Raw genomic sequence first — 16,655 nt, forward strand, 5'->3', positions numbered from 1 at the left:
ACTCTGCCTCTTCTCTATAATCTTTCTTAACTAGATCTTTCCATCCTAGAACTTCTCATGATGAACATTTCTGGCTCCATATTGTAGTCAGCCAGATCTCTTAGCCAATCCCTGCTTCCAGTCTATGATATTGAGGTGGTTAACCTATTCCATGTATTTGTCAGAGACTACTCCTCTTCTTTTTAAGACCTTGGGCCCTGATACAGCAGGATCTAAGAAGAGTGATGAGGACTTGTCTTGGCTGCTCCATGTGCCAAGGATGGTGTTGAGCTGGATCCATGACCTACCTTCCCCTCCTGCCTTAGGAGAAAGAGCCATTATAGCAAGGTCATCATGACCTTCCTTGTTGCATCCGTGTTTGCCTCTGCCCAGCCTCCCCATATGTTAGAGTATACCTGATGATAAAGATGCCTGAGTGGCCCAGTAGCTAGAGGACTAGACTTGGAATCAGGAAAATGTATACTTATTTAGTTGTGTGACTTAGCTGAGCAACTCCCTTAAATCTCTCTCAGTCTCAGTTTCTTTGCCAAATGGGTATAGCATAGCACTTATCTCCCAGGGTTTTGTGAAGATCAAAGACAAGAATACATATTTATAAAGCTCAAGGAGATATATAAATCCTAGCAATTAATTTACTATTAGTTAATAAAATTAGATAAATGAAATTAGCTAACATCTACTTTTATCATCCCTGTTTAGTCTGCCTTTTCCTTGAAGTCCCTAAAGCAGTTGCAGCCATCTGGGACAGGAATCTTGCAACAGCTTGTTTGATATTGCCCTTGTGGGTTTCTCCAGATGTGGTCCTCCGAGAAAAGCAGAATGTTTTCATCTGCTGAGCACTAGCACCATCATTTATTGATGCTAGTATTTATTGAACACCAGCTGGGCCTGCTGTTTAGACCAGCCTTGGGCCCCACTGGGAAGTAGGGGCTGGGTCCTCTCTCAATGTCTCAGTGGCCTTTTTGAAGGCCCAGTCTCCCCTAGAAAGCTTTCTCTGCTAAAAAGTTCATCTCCTGCCATGTTGTTCATGTCTAACACAAAAGATTTAAGAGACACCTCTTGAGTTGTCTGTCTACTTACAGATATAGATATCAATAAACAGTGATAATAATAGTAATAATAGCTAACATGTTTATATCACATACTATATGCCAGATAGTATATTAAATACTTTATCATCTTACTTGATCCTCACAACAGTGCTGGGAGCTAAGGGCTATTATTGTCCCCATTTTACAGATAAAGAAACAGACACACATGAGTTAGATGATTTGCCCAAGATCTCATTGTCTAAGGCAAGACGACCACAATTCATGTTCTTTAGAAAATAGAAGCTATTCATCAGAAACTATCAAAGATACAAATTCAAAATAACATAAGGAAAAATTTTCATTCAGAACTCTGCAAAATGTGGAATGGGGCTTCCTTGGGAGGTTATTAAAGCAAAATACTTTTTCAACTATATATATATATATATATATATATATATATATATATATATATATATACCTGTTGGTATATATGGTATATACCATATATATGGTAAACATATATACTATATGTTTAAAGATTATATTATTAATTGGACTAAATGATGACTAGGGTCTCTTCCAAAGCTGACATTCAAAGGGCAGTGAGTAGACCTCTGGGTCTCCTGAAGTCTCATCTTAAGATCAAATCCAGCCCCAGACACTTCCTAGCCGTTTGATCCTGGGTGGGTCACTTAACCCTATTTACCTCAGTTTCCTCATCTGTAAAATGAGTTAGATAAGGAAATGGAAAACCACTCCAGTATCTTTGCCAATAAAATCGCAAATGGGGTCAAAGAGGGTTAACAAGATTGCAGGACTAAACAGAATATATCCATGTATTACACAGTTTAAAATATATGCATATATTCTGCATTTTCTATATATTACACATTATTCTATATATAATATACAACTATACACATGCATAGCTATATACATACATAAATTATTTAACGCATATTCATGTATGCATTTATCCAAACAATGGTTCCTACAAGATGCCAGGGAAATGCGGAGGTATTATGGGCACCTCTTGGCAAAGATTGCCCTTCACGGGGGAGAACCTAAGCCTGTGTGCCCAGAGCCAGGGATTCTGGACCACTGACTGCCAGCGTGACTCAAGAGAAATTAGTTTCTTGTTGCAAGATGAACAACAATAGTCCTTATTTTTCCTCAAAGAATCGTTGGAGTGTGAGGGAAGGGAAAGTAAGATAAGGGGGAACAAAAGACTATTTGTAGACTTCATATATATGGTCCTTGGAGACTGGGAACTTATAACTCTGCATTCTCTGATGCTCAGCCTGTAGTAGGTGCTCAGCCAATGTTTGTTGATTCATTGCCCGAGAACCTAGTTAAATGTGTCCCCAATAGCTATGCAGTCTTGTTGTAATGGTGGGGACTGATGGTTTGTTTCTAGTTATTCTTCTGAGGATTTGTGGCTGTTTGTAGGCCAGTGGCCCAGACTGGTTGGCAAGAGCACTTCAGAGATTTCATTGGTTGTAAATTATGTGAGCACTGGTTTAGAAAGAAACGTGGGAGAGCGCTGATGTGTGAAAACTGCCCCATCCTTTGCCAGTGAAGGCACAGCTAGCAGGCATGGTTTCCACTGGAGAATAATCTGAATTTGTTTAGGCTCATGGACCAATCTTCTCATTAAGATTTCATTCCCATCCCAGGAGAGAAGAGTAACCTCCCTGGGCGTTTTTGCCTAGTGTCTTTTGTTCCAGGGTTGAAAGAAGAAGTAAATAGCCTGTTAATGAAATTCTCAGATGAAAATTAAAGTGGGAGGAACTTTGAGCACCAGCAGGGGCCAGTGTTTATGAAAAGGATCCAATGTGGTAACAGTATATGAGCCAGAAGGAGTTGATATGAAGTTTGTACTTGGCAAGAGTAATGCCTTGGAGTAAATGCCAAGGGGTAGGGGAAACTTAGAGTTCAGTGATTGCCTTCTCATAGACAATCTCTACAGCTGGGGCATTTGCAGTCTTCAATCTTTCTGTGCCTCAAGTTGGTCAAAACTATGCAGATTTCTTTATTGGAAAAGTCCTAATATGATATTCGAACAGACTTTTTTTTTAAAAATATTTTTATTTTCAAAACCTATGCATGGATAATTTGACAACCTTGTCCCTTGCATAGCCTTGTGTTTCAGATTTTCTCCTCCTTTCCCCCACTCCCTCCCCTAGATGGCAAGCAATTCAATATATGTTAAACATGTTAAAATGTATGTTAAATTCAATATGCATAGACATATTTATACAATTCTCTTGCTGCACAAGAGACATTAGATCAAAAAAAGAAAGTATCACAAAAACTCTTAAATTTCTCAGAATCCAGAATTGACATAACTGAAGAGAAAGAATACTGAATTTGGATCCAGCACATCTGAATCTGAATTTTGACTAAACCATTTTCTAGCACCATGATTTAATCTCTCTGAATAAGTTATCTGACTTTTCCCAATTTCAGTTTCCTCATCTATAAAAGTAGAATGATAATATCTATACTTCCTAATTTATTAAGTTGTTATGAGCATTAAATAAGTTAGCACCTAAAGCACTTTGCCCCTAATAGATATTTTGGTTACTACAGTGTTTATAAGATGAGAATAATGAAATAATGTAGAGCATAAGTCTCAAACTTCTTTGTCTCAGAATCCTTTTACTCTCCTAAAAATTAATGAATACCTCAAAGAGCTTTTGTTTTTCTGAGTTACAATTAATATTTGCTATTTAAAAATGTAATTTACAAAAGTAGTTTTGATTTCACAGATTCCTTCTAAAATGGTTTCAAGTTCCCTTAGGAGGCTGCACACTATACTTTGAGAACTACCAGGATAGACAATTGGTGCTTAATAAATGCTTGTTGAGTTGATCTCTTTCCAAACAAAAATTGAATCAGATGTCTTGGCCATGAGAATCTAGATCAGATGATAACACCTCTAGAAACCCACAGTAATTGATTGGGATCATAATGGATGGGATTCAAACAGAACAGTAGAATAGGAAACTTTTGTTTGCTTCCAGAAGAAAGCCCTAGGAAGTGGTCCAGATTGAAGATAATTATAGGATAAATGGATACACATCTATCCTGGGACTCTGGGATCATGAAGGTTAATTAATAAGCATCTAGTCCTTCCCAAAATAGCCAACAAATCCTCATGGGTTACCTGGAGAAAGAATTCATTTTGTGATGGTTCTGTTTGTTTGGGCTGCAGGTTTTCATGTGTTCATTTGTTTCTCGGAGCATTTAATTATAGTGGACATTTACTAGAAATGTGGTGTCCATATATTTTTTTTAATCTGGTCTTCCATGGCCCATCTGAAGTTACAGCCCTTATACCTATCTTCTCCCATCTCCCTGGGAGCTCCCTCTCTTCTGGGTCCAGCGGGACAGTCAGGATTGAGACCCAACCTTCCAGAAACTGAGATTTCACAGAGCCATATGTTATAGACAGTTGGAAAAAGACCAAAGATGCCATTTAGTCCAACCTTTTAATTTTATAAGTGTCAAACCAACAAATTGGTTTCCCAAGGTCATCCCAACTGTTTGAGATGGAAATCCAGTTCATAATAATTTGTTCTTATATGGAACATTCTGGTTCACAAAATACTTACTTTCCTTGCAAACAACCCTGTGAATCTTGGAAGTCCAAGTCTTAATATTACCATTTTATGGATGATGAGACTGATTCAGGCAAGTTAAGAGACACGGTCATGGTGGTATGGATTGTATGAGCAGGTCCAGCATACTTTGTGTTTAATAACAACAGCTAGCATTTCCATAGTTCTTGAAGATTTGTAAAACTTTGTACAAATATGATCTCGTTTGATTCTTACAATAGCCCAGAGAGGAAGGTGCTGTTGTTATCCCCATTTTGGAGATGTGGAACCGAGGCAGAAAGCTGTTAATTGGCTTACCCAGGGTCATATAACTGGTAAGTAGCCAAATTCAGGGCTCTATCCATTGTACCACTCAGCTGCACCACACACTGTGCTACCCTTTATCTTTAAAGATGATGTTATTCTGATAGATTGATGGACCAATATTTGTTTTTATGTGGTCTCCCTTGTCACTAAATGAATAAACTATCAAAACAGCAGGCTAGACTGCAAGGTTTGAGGATAGGGTTGTAACTTATGGTCATAGAACAGAACTGGCCCATTTAAGTTTGGCCACAGTCTCATAATACTGGCTTCAGGAGCAGCACTACTTCTAAGCCACATTTGGAGATGGAAGATACAAAACAAATTCTATTTTCTATGTCTAAATTTTAAGAGGAGAAAAGAAGCCAAATGAGACTAGACCTAGCCAAGTGAGTGAGTGAGGGAGTACCCGAATTAATTTATATCCATGACCAAAGTAGTCAGTGACAAAATCCTGGAAAAAGCCACTCAATAGTTATGGGAGTATGATGGTCACAAGGAGAAGGGATTAGGCTGGCCCCAAAGACAGAACTAATAGGAATAGGCAGAGAATCAAATTTAGGCTAGGAATTAGGAAGACCCAAAAGCCAGCCCCAGCCCTTCACTAGCTGTGTGATGCTGGACAAGTTACTTAATCTCTGTTCTTCTCAGATTTCGCATCTATAAAATGGAGATAATAATACCTACTTCACAGGATTGTTGAGAGTCAAATGAGATAATAATTGTAAAGTCCTTAGCTCAGTGCTTGGCGTGCACTGTAGTGAGTGCTTTATAAATATCAGATATTAGTAATAATTAAATCTCTTGTCACTCAGATTCATCTTGGTTTCTGGCATTGATCAGGTTCAGTTATTCCATGGGTTTTTTTTTTTTTTTTTTTCTTTTTACATGAGGACTTTAGACTAGATCATAGAGTTTGAACTGGAGGAAACCCAAGCTCCTTAGTTGACTATTGGATCAGCTGAAATCTCCTAAGGTCAGGGGGTGGTGAGCAGGCTTTTCTCACTCTAGATCCTATGTTTTTCTCCCCTTTCCCCTCTTAATTCCTACAATTACCCAGAGCCTACAAGGCCTTTGGATACCAATTGTCTTCCATCTTTCTTCCATCAATGGATGCTCTTTATGTAGCTATGAAGACCGTGCAGATCCTTCCCTCCTCTGCTTTCCCTTTTCAGCAGTGTGTTTTGCCATTTCACTCACAGATGCAGCCAGCTATCTGTTGTCTGGGCCCTGAGGCCATTGCGGGAGTAGCCTTCTCTTGACAGTAGCGTGATTTGGTGACTCAGCAAGCCTGAGTTGTACCCACTCATTTATTACAGGCTTCCAGGGGATGCTTTAGCCTCAGCTATGCTTGTCAGAGCTGACAATACCAAAATCTCCCAGTTTTTTCCCCTATTCAGATACACAATAAGGGTGAATGGTGGGCTAGGGGCCAACACCCCTTAGATATTTTGGAACCAAGAATAGCAGCAGCCCTCTGGTCACTCCATAGGAAATCCCGTAGCATGGAAGATCTCCAACCTTTCCTGTTGTCCTGAGGTATTACTGCTGTGAGGTAGGTGACATTATCTTGGACTTTTCTATTTCCCAGAGTGACCCCCTCCCACCCCATGTCTACTTTGCTGAAAAAGCCTCCCCCCTACATTCTCCAAAAGGACACTTTTCCCTTGGACCCCTGCTTAATGATGCTCAAGCCAAGAGGCTCCTGGAACAGCTCAAGAGCTGATTCACATCCATAGTCGAGCTGTCTTGTTAGTTCTGCAGGACCCCATTGGTTCAGAGGAATAAATCTTGGTTGGCTTTTACAAAAGACTCTTGCAGAAAGCAGCAGTCTCAACATTTTCTCAAACACTATCAATTACTGCCCATTATCCTTTCATAGGCGCTTCAGAAGAATTTCATTAGAAGCAAAAGACTTCCATTCTTTTGATCTAGTTGCCATCATTATGTCAAAAAGATAGGGTGTCCCAAAACCTCAGTATAGTTTTTTTCTTAAATAAATATTTATTGATAATTTTTTTCTCATCACCATAATTATCCCCAGTATATCTGCTCCCTCCCCTTTCCAGAAATCTATCCAAATAACAAATATTTTTTAAAGAGGAAAAAAAATCAGCACAATGGATCAATATTGAAAGGGGTGAATCAATCAAGGGTTTCTTTTCATATGTCTTCATGAGGATCATGCTGGATCTTTATAATTTTATTACATCTCAGTGTAGTTTTTAGAATACACTGTATATTTCTCTGCCTCATCCAGTTTAAAATCTGATCCTGGTTAGTTTCCAAAGGATTAATGATGAAATGTGCTCTGTGTTTATAAACAAAGAGATGACACCTCCTGATAGAGAGGTGAAAAGTCTCAGGGTGTAGAATGAGACAAATAATTTTTGGACATGGCCAATGTGAAAATTTGTTTTGATTGACTGTACATGTTTGTAATGGGTTATTTTTTTTTTTAATTTGTGGGTGAGTGAAGTTGGAATAAAAGGATGAAAAAGTGGATCTTGACTGATTAAAACAGAACATGAAAAAAGACCCAACTTGATCATAGTTCTTTCTACCATGAATATGATAGCAATGAATAGAGTGGAGGAAGCCTAATCTCTTTTTTCTCATTCCTCCTCCTTTATCACTGGGGATTATAGTCCTTCTTTTCATTTCCAGATGATCTGAAAGAATAAAATAAAGAACTGAACTACTAGAGGCATCCCTGTAACCCCACTCTCTCTCTGTCACTGTTTCTGTTGTGTGTCTGTCTCTCTCTCTCTCTCTCTCTCTCTCTTTCTCAGTTTCTCGGTTTTCCTCTCCTTCTCTCTTCAGTTAGCACTTTACCATTTGTATATAATTATCCATGCAGAAAGCAGCTGAGAGAATAGCAGGACATAGTAAGTGATCCATAGCCTACTCTTGCTAGCATAATTCTCAGATTTTCATAATGATAATAACTTACATTAAATTCCTAACTCTCTCAAGAAGCCTTCCTAGGTCTGCTAGTGCTTTCCCTCTGTTGATTATCTATAATTTACCCTGTATATATCTTCCCAGTTTTTGGATATAAGCTTATTTGCATTCTCTCTAATTTACCCTGGATATATCTTCTCTTTTATTATCTCTGTTCCCCTCATGTCATCTCTCCCATTAAATTTTGAGTTCCTTGAAAGCAGGGATGGTCTTTTACCTTAAAAAAATTTCCAAGTGCTTAACAGGGCCTGGAACATAGCAAGTACTACTGACTAATTCTTCCTAGAGTGATTTTGCAATCCATTTGCTACCTCCATGCATTTGCATATGCCTGAAATTTTGCCTCATTTGTGACTGACAACATTTGTCTTTCTTTGAAAGTGCAATTCTGGGGTTACTTCCTTACTGACACTTCCCTTGGACTTGCCCAATTATTAATGCTTTTTAGTTCCTCAAATTATCTTATACATGTTTATGTAGATGTTGTAGCTTCCAGGGAGGGTGAGTATGAGGGCAGACTCTGATGCATTTGTCTCCTCAGCCTCTTTCACAAAGAAACACTTTATTTGTGAAGTCATGAAGCATCATGGCTTCCTGCTGAAATGGTGCCATTTAAGGGGTCATCTCTTACATCAGGGGTCTGGCTCTAAGTGATAAAATATGGGTTTTAAGCTAGGAATTGTTTGATATTCAGTTTTGTTGGGGAAACTGATGATCTGCCATTAGCACCATGGGATTTATGTTGATTCATTCACTTTATCTTCCTTGTGATCCAAGGCCAGCATTACCAAGAATTTAGATGGTTAAAGAGTTACTGGAACAGGGAGGAGTTAACTGTTCCACACAGGGAGTGCTCAAACCCCATGACTCTGACACAAATATTCCTGTGTCAAATTCCCCTCTTAACCAGCCAGCCAGGGAATCACTCTGACACTAGGGTGAAAGAAATATGGCTTTAGGAGATACTGAGAGCTTTAGTTAGAAGTTTTTTTACCTTCTTCCCAAAGTTATTTAGGAGGATTGAAGAAAAGCTGAAGGGAAAACCAAAAACCAGTAACACAAGCATTTATTAAGTATCAACTCTGTCAGGTACTGTGCTTAGTGCTTTACAAATTTTATCTCATTTGATTCAATGACCTTGGGAGGAAAGCACTATTATTATCCCCGTTTTACAGTTGAGGAAACTGAGGCAGATAGAAATTAAATGCCTTGTTCAGAGTCACACAATGTGAACTTGTCTTCCTGGTTTCAGGTCTAGAAATGTGTCACCTAGCAGCTTATAAAATCTGAAGATACTGTGGGGACAGATGTCTACTTGTTCCAGCTGTTGACAAATGCCAGGTTATTGAGCACCAGGAACACTTGCCATACTATAATGGTTTCTTAGACCAAATCAAAAAGAGGACAGTCCCTTGGTACCCCTTGACATAAAGTGTTGTTCTTTGTTGGCTATTCTGTCAGTTAGGCTAGCTATTATCAGCTCTAACATCCAATTACTTTAACACAAAACACCAAAACACATTTATTTAAAGCCTAGATATTGAGAAAGATGCAAAGGTTAAATAAGATATGACTTCTATTCTTTCTATTAAATACTGCTATACACAAATAATTACTGGAGAAGACTGAATTGAACTAACAGGCTGAAGCAGGAATCAGCCAATGACCTTGGTGGAAAAGCAGAAGTGACTAACAGGCATTCCAATAATTCCAGTTGGCACACTATATCTGGGGCCCCATGATTACAAAAGTCCTTCAAAAGACTCTCCTTCATCTATATCCCAAGGCTGATGGGACTCAAAATAGGAGAGTTCCTCACTCCCCCATCTTTTTGTTTTTGAAAAGGAAATTTTTTTTATTATAGCTTTTCATTTTCAAAATATATGCGTGGGTAATTTTTCAGCATTGACCCTTGCAAAACTTTTGTTCCAATTTTTCCCCTCCTTCCTCCTACCCCCTTCCCCAAATGGCAGATTGACCAATACATGTTAAATATGTTAAAGTATATGTTAAATACAAAATATGTATACATATCCATACAGTTATTTTGCTGCACAAGAAGGATGGGACTTAGAAATAATGTACACTTAACCTGTGAAAGAAATCAAAAATGCAGGTGGACAAAAATAGAGGGATTGGAAATGCTATGTAGTGGTTCACACTCATTTCCCAGAGTTGAAAAGGAAATTTTAATAAAAGGCTTAAGGATCAGTTGGTTTAAATAGAGCCTGATTTTTTTTTTTTTTTTTTTTCTGATCAAGCCTCATTTTAATGGGTGCAATAGTACAGATATATATATAGCAGTAGAAAAGAAGGCAGGGTTGTACAAACACAGTACAGGGTAGGGGTCCATGACAAAGGGTTGGTATCCCGCCCAAGGATGAGCTGCTCAGATGTTTCTGGTGTCAGGAAGTGATTATATGATATGATGTGATTAGGGGATGCCAAGATATCTGCCTATTCAAAGTTAGGATGTGATTAGGAGATTCCTATTCAGGAAGTCTTTGGTATGATGCGATTAGGAGATTCAACCTATTCAAGGTTGGCCTTATGTGGCTGTAGATTAGTGACAGCTCCCAACAGGTCCCCCTTTTTTCATTTATATTAAAAAAAAAAAATCAAATGTAGAATTTCTCATTTCTCGACCTGTGCCTGGCTTAGGTTGTTCCTATGGGGAAAAGCCTTACCCGTCATAGGAAGGATGTACAGAAACATCTCTTCCTGGCTTAGGTCGGCTAGTCCTTGAGGAATCTTACCTGTCATTGGCTAACCAGGTCTCGATGTTTGTTTCTATTTCTCATATTTTGTTTCTATTGCTCATATAAGCATCAAGGGGGTCATCACCAGTCTCAAGGCGGTGAGAGTGTACATGGGTTTTGGCCAGCATACTATCTACTTGGGACAAAAGCAAAGAGAGGCCAATTAAAGGCCCTTGAACTTCTGAAGTACTAATTAATGAATTCTAAAGCTTAAAAATAATCCAAAACTGAGTCTGCCAGGCAATTTTAACAAAATAAGGAGTTCTAAAGCTAAAGCATCTAAATTAATCTGAACTAGTGAGATAGAGAATTGGGGCAGAAGTGCTTAAGGCAAAGTGAATAGGGGTTCCCATTATTTCAGGTATTTTGAAAAAATCTACCAGTTTTCCAAATATTCTCTCTTCCTCACTTTTTTTTTTTTTCTCAGAAAGGAATTATCAAATGACTATTCCCCATATAAATCCCAAGAGTGAATTAAAATCCCTATACATAACAGACTAGTACAGTGGCATTTCCTAGAGCCTGATTAAAGACAGAACTCTCATGGCTCCATCCCTATATCTCTCTTTGACCACAGTTAGGGAAAAATATTATTCTACTTTTGCCTCTTTCTATACTGCTGTATCAAAATGTCATATTTTAATCAAGTGTCTCACTCATATAATTTTATCTCTTTAGCATGTATTCAGTTGTTTCAGTCATGTCTAACTTTTTTTTGACCCCATCTAGAGTTTTCTTAGTAAAGATACTGGAGTTGTTGGTCATTTCCTTCTCCAACTCACTTTACAGATGAGGAAACTGAGGCAAACAGGATTAAGTGATTTGCCCAGGATCACATAGCTAGTAAGTATCTGAGGCAGATTTTGAATCCAGAGTTTGCTGACTCTAGATCCAGCAATCCAGCATTGTGAACACATGGAGGAAGGAGGTGCTATCTGCTTAACACAGAGACTTGTCCATACTCAGTGCCTTGTTGATAAAAGGGCTAATTTGATGGTGCCCTTTAAAGTTCCAGTGCCTTGACTTGGCTTAGACCTAAGGTATATATCACAAATTAATGAATAACATCTTAATTTTTATTGGCATTTCTTGGATCTGAGTTTTAAGGGACAATATGAATTATCTTCTTCCCCTACTCCCTGCTCACTCCGAATTATTTTGCCACTGGATGTAAATGTAATGATCTGTTAAGAGTTTTTTTTTTTTAATAAAATACAGTATTTCAGGTGCCCATCACAAAACTAGACTAATAAAAAATTATTTATTAAAAAAACATAACCCCAGATATTAGGTCAAGAATGGCCCATGGGTCAGTTTTCCATAGTACAGGAAAAGGCTGATTGTTACTGTAATACTGTCTTCCTGCCTTTTCTTGCTAAAGGTAATGAACCAGGTAGGTCAGAAAAGCAGGTTCTTAACTTAGTGTCCAATCAGTTCACTTAAAGTACTTAATAAGTGCCTAATAAGGACCTTATTATATTCCAAGCATCATAATAAAAGTGCAATAGTCCAGATAGCTGCTGAAATGTGTCTTATTGGCCCTCATATAATTAAATGTGTATATATGTTTTTTTTATTATATAGCTTTTAATTTACAAGATATATGCATGGGTAATTTTTCAGCATTGACAATTGCAAAACCTTTTGTTCCAACTTTTCCCCTCCTTCCTCCCACCCCCTCCCCCAGATGGCAGGTTGACCATGTATATATGTTTGTGATGCTGGCAAGACAAAGACCCTAATATACCCATATCATTTCTATGTTAGTTTCTGATCAGGAATTCAGTCACTGGGTGACTGAACCTGAATGGATTTTGGGGGGTTTAGTGTCTATTTGCCACCCAAGAACTTGCCACCCTAGGCTTGTAAATTGTCTTTTGGAAAGCAAAACTTTTAGAGAATAAATCACTTTCTCCACGTGCAAAGTATACCAATTTCTAAATGTTGCTGTTAAAATCTCTTGAATGTTTCATTACAAACTCTCTCTTCCACTTGTACTAGAAGTAGTTGTTTTTTTTTCTGTGAATTACTCACTTTGTGACTGGAAGACTATTTTGTTTTGTTCACACTTTATAATACCTATTTACTAAGCCTTGGCCTTTATATTTCCCCATGGAGAAGGGTAAACAACTATGAAATTCTTCTTTGAGGTCATTAAAGCAGATCTGCTAGAATTTGGGATCAGATCTCACTATTGACAAATCTGTGTAAACTTAGGCACACATGATGTCATTTCCCTGGACCTTGATTGCTTCATCTGTAAAATAGGTGTTTGAATGGAGGACTTCTAAGGTCCTTTTCAACTCCAAAGCTATGATCCAACTCGTGGTCTCATCATGTTGGGCAGTATAGATACAAACAAAAAACTCCACACCAAGTAGAGGCAGTGTGGTGTAGTGGTTAAAGCCTTAGCTCTAGAGTAAGGGGATTAGTGTTAATTCAAATCCTGGCTTTGACACCTACCTGCTAGGTGAAAATATGAGCCGTAATTAGATAATAATGATATTGATGATAAGCCTCTGTCTTTGAATTTGCCCTATTTTGAACAGGAGTTAAAATTTCATGTACACATAATAAAGGGGAGATTAAAAGAAGATGTTGCATTTGTGTATCTTGGCTGGCTCTATTTATTTTTATTTATTTTTGAAATTTGCCCAGAGGTGTTCAAATAGTATGAGCTATTCTTCCCAAAAATCCAAGGTCTCTTCCAGAAAACCATACACCACAGCCTGCAGGTTTCATTTATGCTCTTTGGGATTTGTCTCTTTCAAAACCCTTCTGGTCCCTTCTCCCTTTGAAATGTGGTGATGTAGTTACTATGGCAACAGTGATGTCAGTGGTATGAATGGAACTGAGTGACCTCCATGGGTACTATATATCAAAGCAACTGATGGATCTCAACCTTAGCTATGAAGTTGGTCATAAGGATCCATTGTCAGCAACTTAAAATTTATACCAGGGAGAGAGAGATTTGTGGGATGTTTTAGTCGGCTGAAATGGCAAGTACACACATTTGTGTAGATGGGACATTCGCATCTTATTGTGGTGGGATTCTTAGACTTTAGATCAGTTAATCTCGGCTTGGAACAGTGGGGGAGGTGAGGAATGGGAACTTTTTGAGACCGTGTCTCTTCCCTCCTTGGAAGGGATGGGATAATGTTATAGAAAACTGGTCTAGGAGTCAGGCATCCTGACTAACTAACTGTGGGACCCTGGATGAATCATTGAACCTATTTGGGCCTACAATTCCTGATCTGTAAGAAAAAAAAAGTGTCATACTAAATGATCTCTAAATTCTCTGTGAGCTCTACAAGTCTATCCGTTTCTGAAATAAGAATACTGTAAGAGAGAAAATAAAACCAGTTATATTTACCTCATAGGCCTATTGGGAAAACTTTCTATTGAAGTAATGTCTGTGAGGTGCCTTGCCTTTTTAAAAAATTAAGTATTTTTTTTATATCTTATGTAATAAATTTCCCAATAATTTTCTCCCATCTCCCTTCTTAAATTTACAAGTTAAGAAACTGAGACCCACAGACAGTAAGTGGCTAGCTTAGGGTCATTCAACATTTGAATTCAAGTCTTCCTAACTCTAAGTCTAACACTATCTCCCTGCAGCACTTGACAACTTTAATCTCAGATGGTAAGGAAGTCTTTTGCAAAATTGTGTAAAACTTAGGGCACTACGTGAATATGAGATATTTTAATTTTTTGAAAAAATATTTTTGGAGAAAGCCTTGACCTACATGTGAATTTTCTAGGAAGTGCCATAAAGCCTCCATTCATTTTAAGACTGAAGACTTAAGAAGTATCTTAGACTGAAGAAGGAGACATCTGCTGAGGGGAAGCCTAATTTAATTCACAGGTGCCAACAGAAGTATCAGGGCAACAGCCCAGAAGTTTTCACAGAGAGATATCCAGGCCAAATCCCATGGCAATGAATACTGTCAAAGAAAAGATGCCATTCTCAAAGAAAAAAACTAAAGTTCATCTTCTCTAAAACCTATGTTTCTTGGAGGGAAGAAAGCCTCTTTTTTTTAGGAATGCTTACTTCATAATTGCCATTTTGCATTGATTTAACGATGTAAAATGAAAGAATTAGCTCATTTAAGATGATCATATGTTTTTGTTAATTAAATAGAGAGCCTTTTTCTGATGTGGCAGTTGTTTTGAACTAGATACTTCAGCATGGCTATGTTTTACCAATCCTGTATCATCAAATCAATAGATAAATCAGCAATATTAATATGCCCACTCATATGCAATGTTGCTATTAAATACTGTGGAGCAATATGTGTGGGAGTATGGGGAGAAACAGAGATGAGGATAAGGAAAGGACACAGCAAGTCTATTAATAAGTATGGTAGCAGATACCAGGTAGAATGTGATAAGGGCCAAAATAAGAAAGGGGGAGGGGAGTGGTTGAGTTGCTCTCAAAAACTGAGGAAGAAAAGTTTATTTTCATCTGGGATTTCAAGGAAGGCTTAATTAGAAGTAGTGGCACTTGAGCCTGAGCATTGAAAAAAGAGAAAATAGTAAATTGTCATGTGGAACCCCCAAAAACCTTAGATGCCAGATGGAGAGAAAAGGTTTGACAAGTAAAAAGAAAAAATAAAAAGATTAGGAATAAACTTGCCATCACAAGGTTCATGCTAGACTCTAAGTTGAATCCTCAGCTATCTCATTTCCTACTCAACAGAAGTCTTTTGGGGCTTCTTTGGTTCCTCCATACTCATTTTGGATTTCCTTCACTTTGCCATATCTCTCCCTCTACCCTTTAGTTATCTCTGTCACCATTCCCTTGTGAGCCTTCTTTTGTGTGTTATTAGATTATTAGCTCCTTAAAGGCAGAGTATTTCTTCATATTTGTATCCCCAGAGCTTAGCACAGTGCCTGGTGCATAGGAAGATTCTTAATGGAGGTTAACTTGGCTATTGGTAATACATATGACATATTTTGAACTATTTTTTTTGTTATAAAATAAATCTTTTTAGATGGTTGGATGAATGAGTTTTTTTTAATATTCTCAGGATCTCTTTCTTATATTATTATTTCTGGTACTCAATATTCTTCTTCATCTCAAAAATGTGCTCCCATGTAGCTCTTTAATGTTAAAGGAAATTATATCTAGTAAATGAGCAGCCCCCTACAACTCCACATTGGATTTCAGGTTGTCAAACAATCAGATGATGATACAGTTCAGGGCCAGGTGCTGAGGATATGGTGATTAAAAACAAAGCTTCTGCTCTCAAGAAACTTCCATTCCATTGCAACATACGTGTGGGTTTAAGTAAAAACAAAATAGATTCAAAGTAAATGCAAAGCAATTTAGAGGAAGGGGCATTGTGTTGGAGGGTTCTTGTTTCCCCTTCCCTCTTGAAGTAAACCATGACATGAGAGAGGTGATGTCATAATATCCAAGCGAGTTAGATTTAAAGTGAGGGAGGGCTGTGCAAGGTCCCCTGCGTCACTTTCTCCTCCAGAAACATCTAGGTCCAGTGGCAAGATATAGATCTTTTTTTATCTTATTATTATTATTATTATATAATTATATAATGTATTATTATATAGATTTTTTTTTTTTTTTAACTAGAAATGACTCTAGAGGCAGTGGGAGATCTTGACCTTTTTAAACCAATGTCTTTAACAGGTTTTATTTCGATTGAGGCAGTGATCAAAAAGTGATTAAGCCTAGGTAAGAAATAAGGGAGAATAGTAATCCATGAGGGGTCCAAGAAATAGTTCTCTGCCTTTAATAAGAAATGACTTATTTTTCTTTTCCTCTAATTTAAGAAGTGTTCAAATCAATTTTGCTGTCTCCTTCACTTCTCTCCCTGCTTGCTCCTACATCTCTTTATAACCCCATTGTGGGTATTTTCCCACATATCCCTGCATCCATTGGAGGAAGAAAGACTCTTGGAAGGAAGGGCATTTTATATGAACCTTAAAGCAAGATAGAGGTTTCAGGAGGGTCT

General features: G+C 37.8%; 1 protein-coding gene across 4 annotated transcripts in view; it reads left to right on the forward strand.

Moving 5' to 3' along the window:
- LOC100922210 (carboxyl-terminal PDZ ligand of neuronal nitric oxide synthase protein) overlaps positions 1 to 16,655 on the forward strand; it is a 374,239-nt gene that overhangs the window by 201,874 nt on the left and 155,710 nt on the right. The window lies entirely within an intron of this gene.

Source organism: Sarcophilus harrisii, chromosome 4, assembly GCF_902635505.1.
Source record: "Sarcophilus harrisii chromosome 4, mSarHar1.11, whole genome shotgun sequence".
Classification (NCBI taxonomy): domain Eukaryota; kingdom Metazoa; phylum Chordata; class Mammalia; order Dasyuromorphia; family Dasyuridae; genus Sarcophilus; species Sarcophilus harrisii.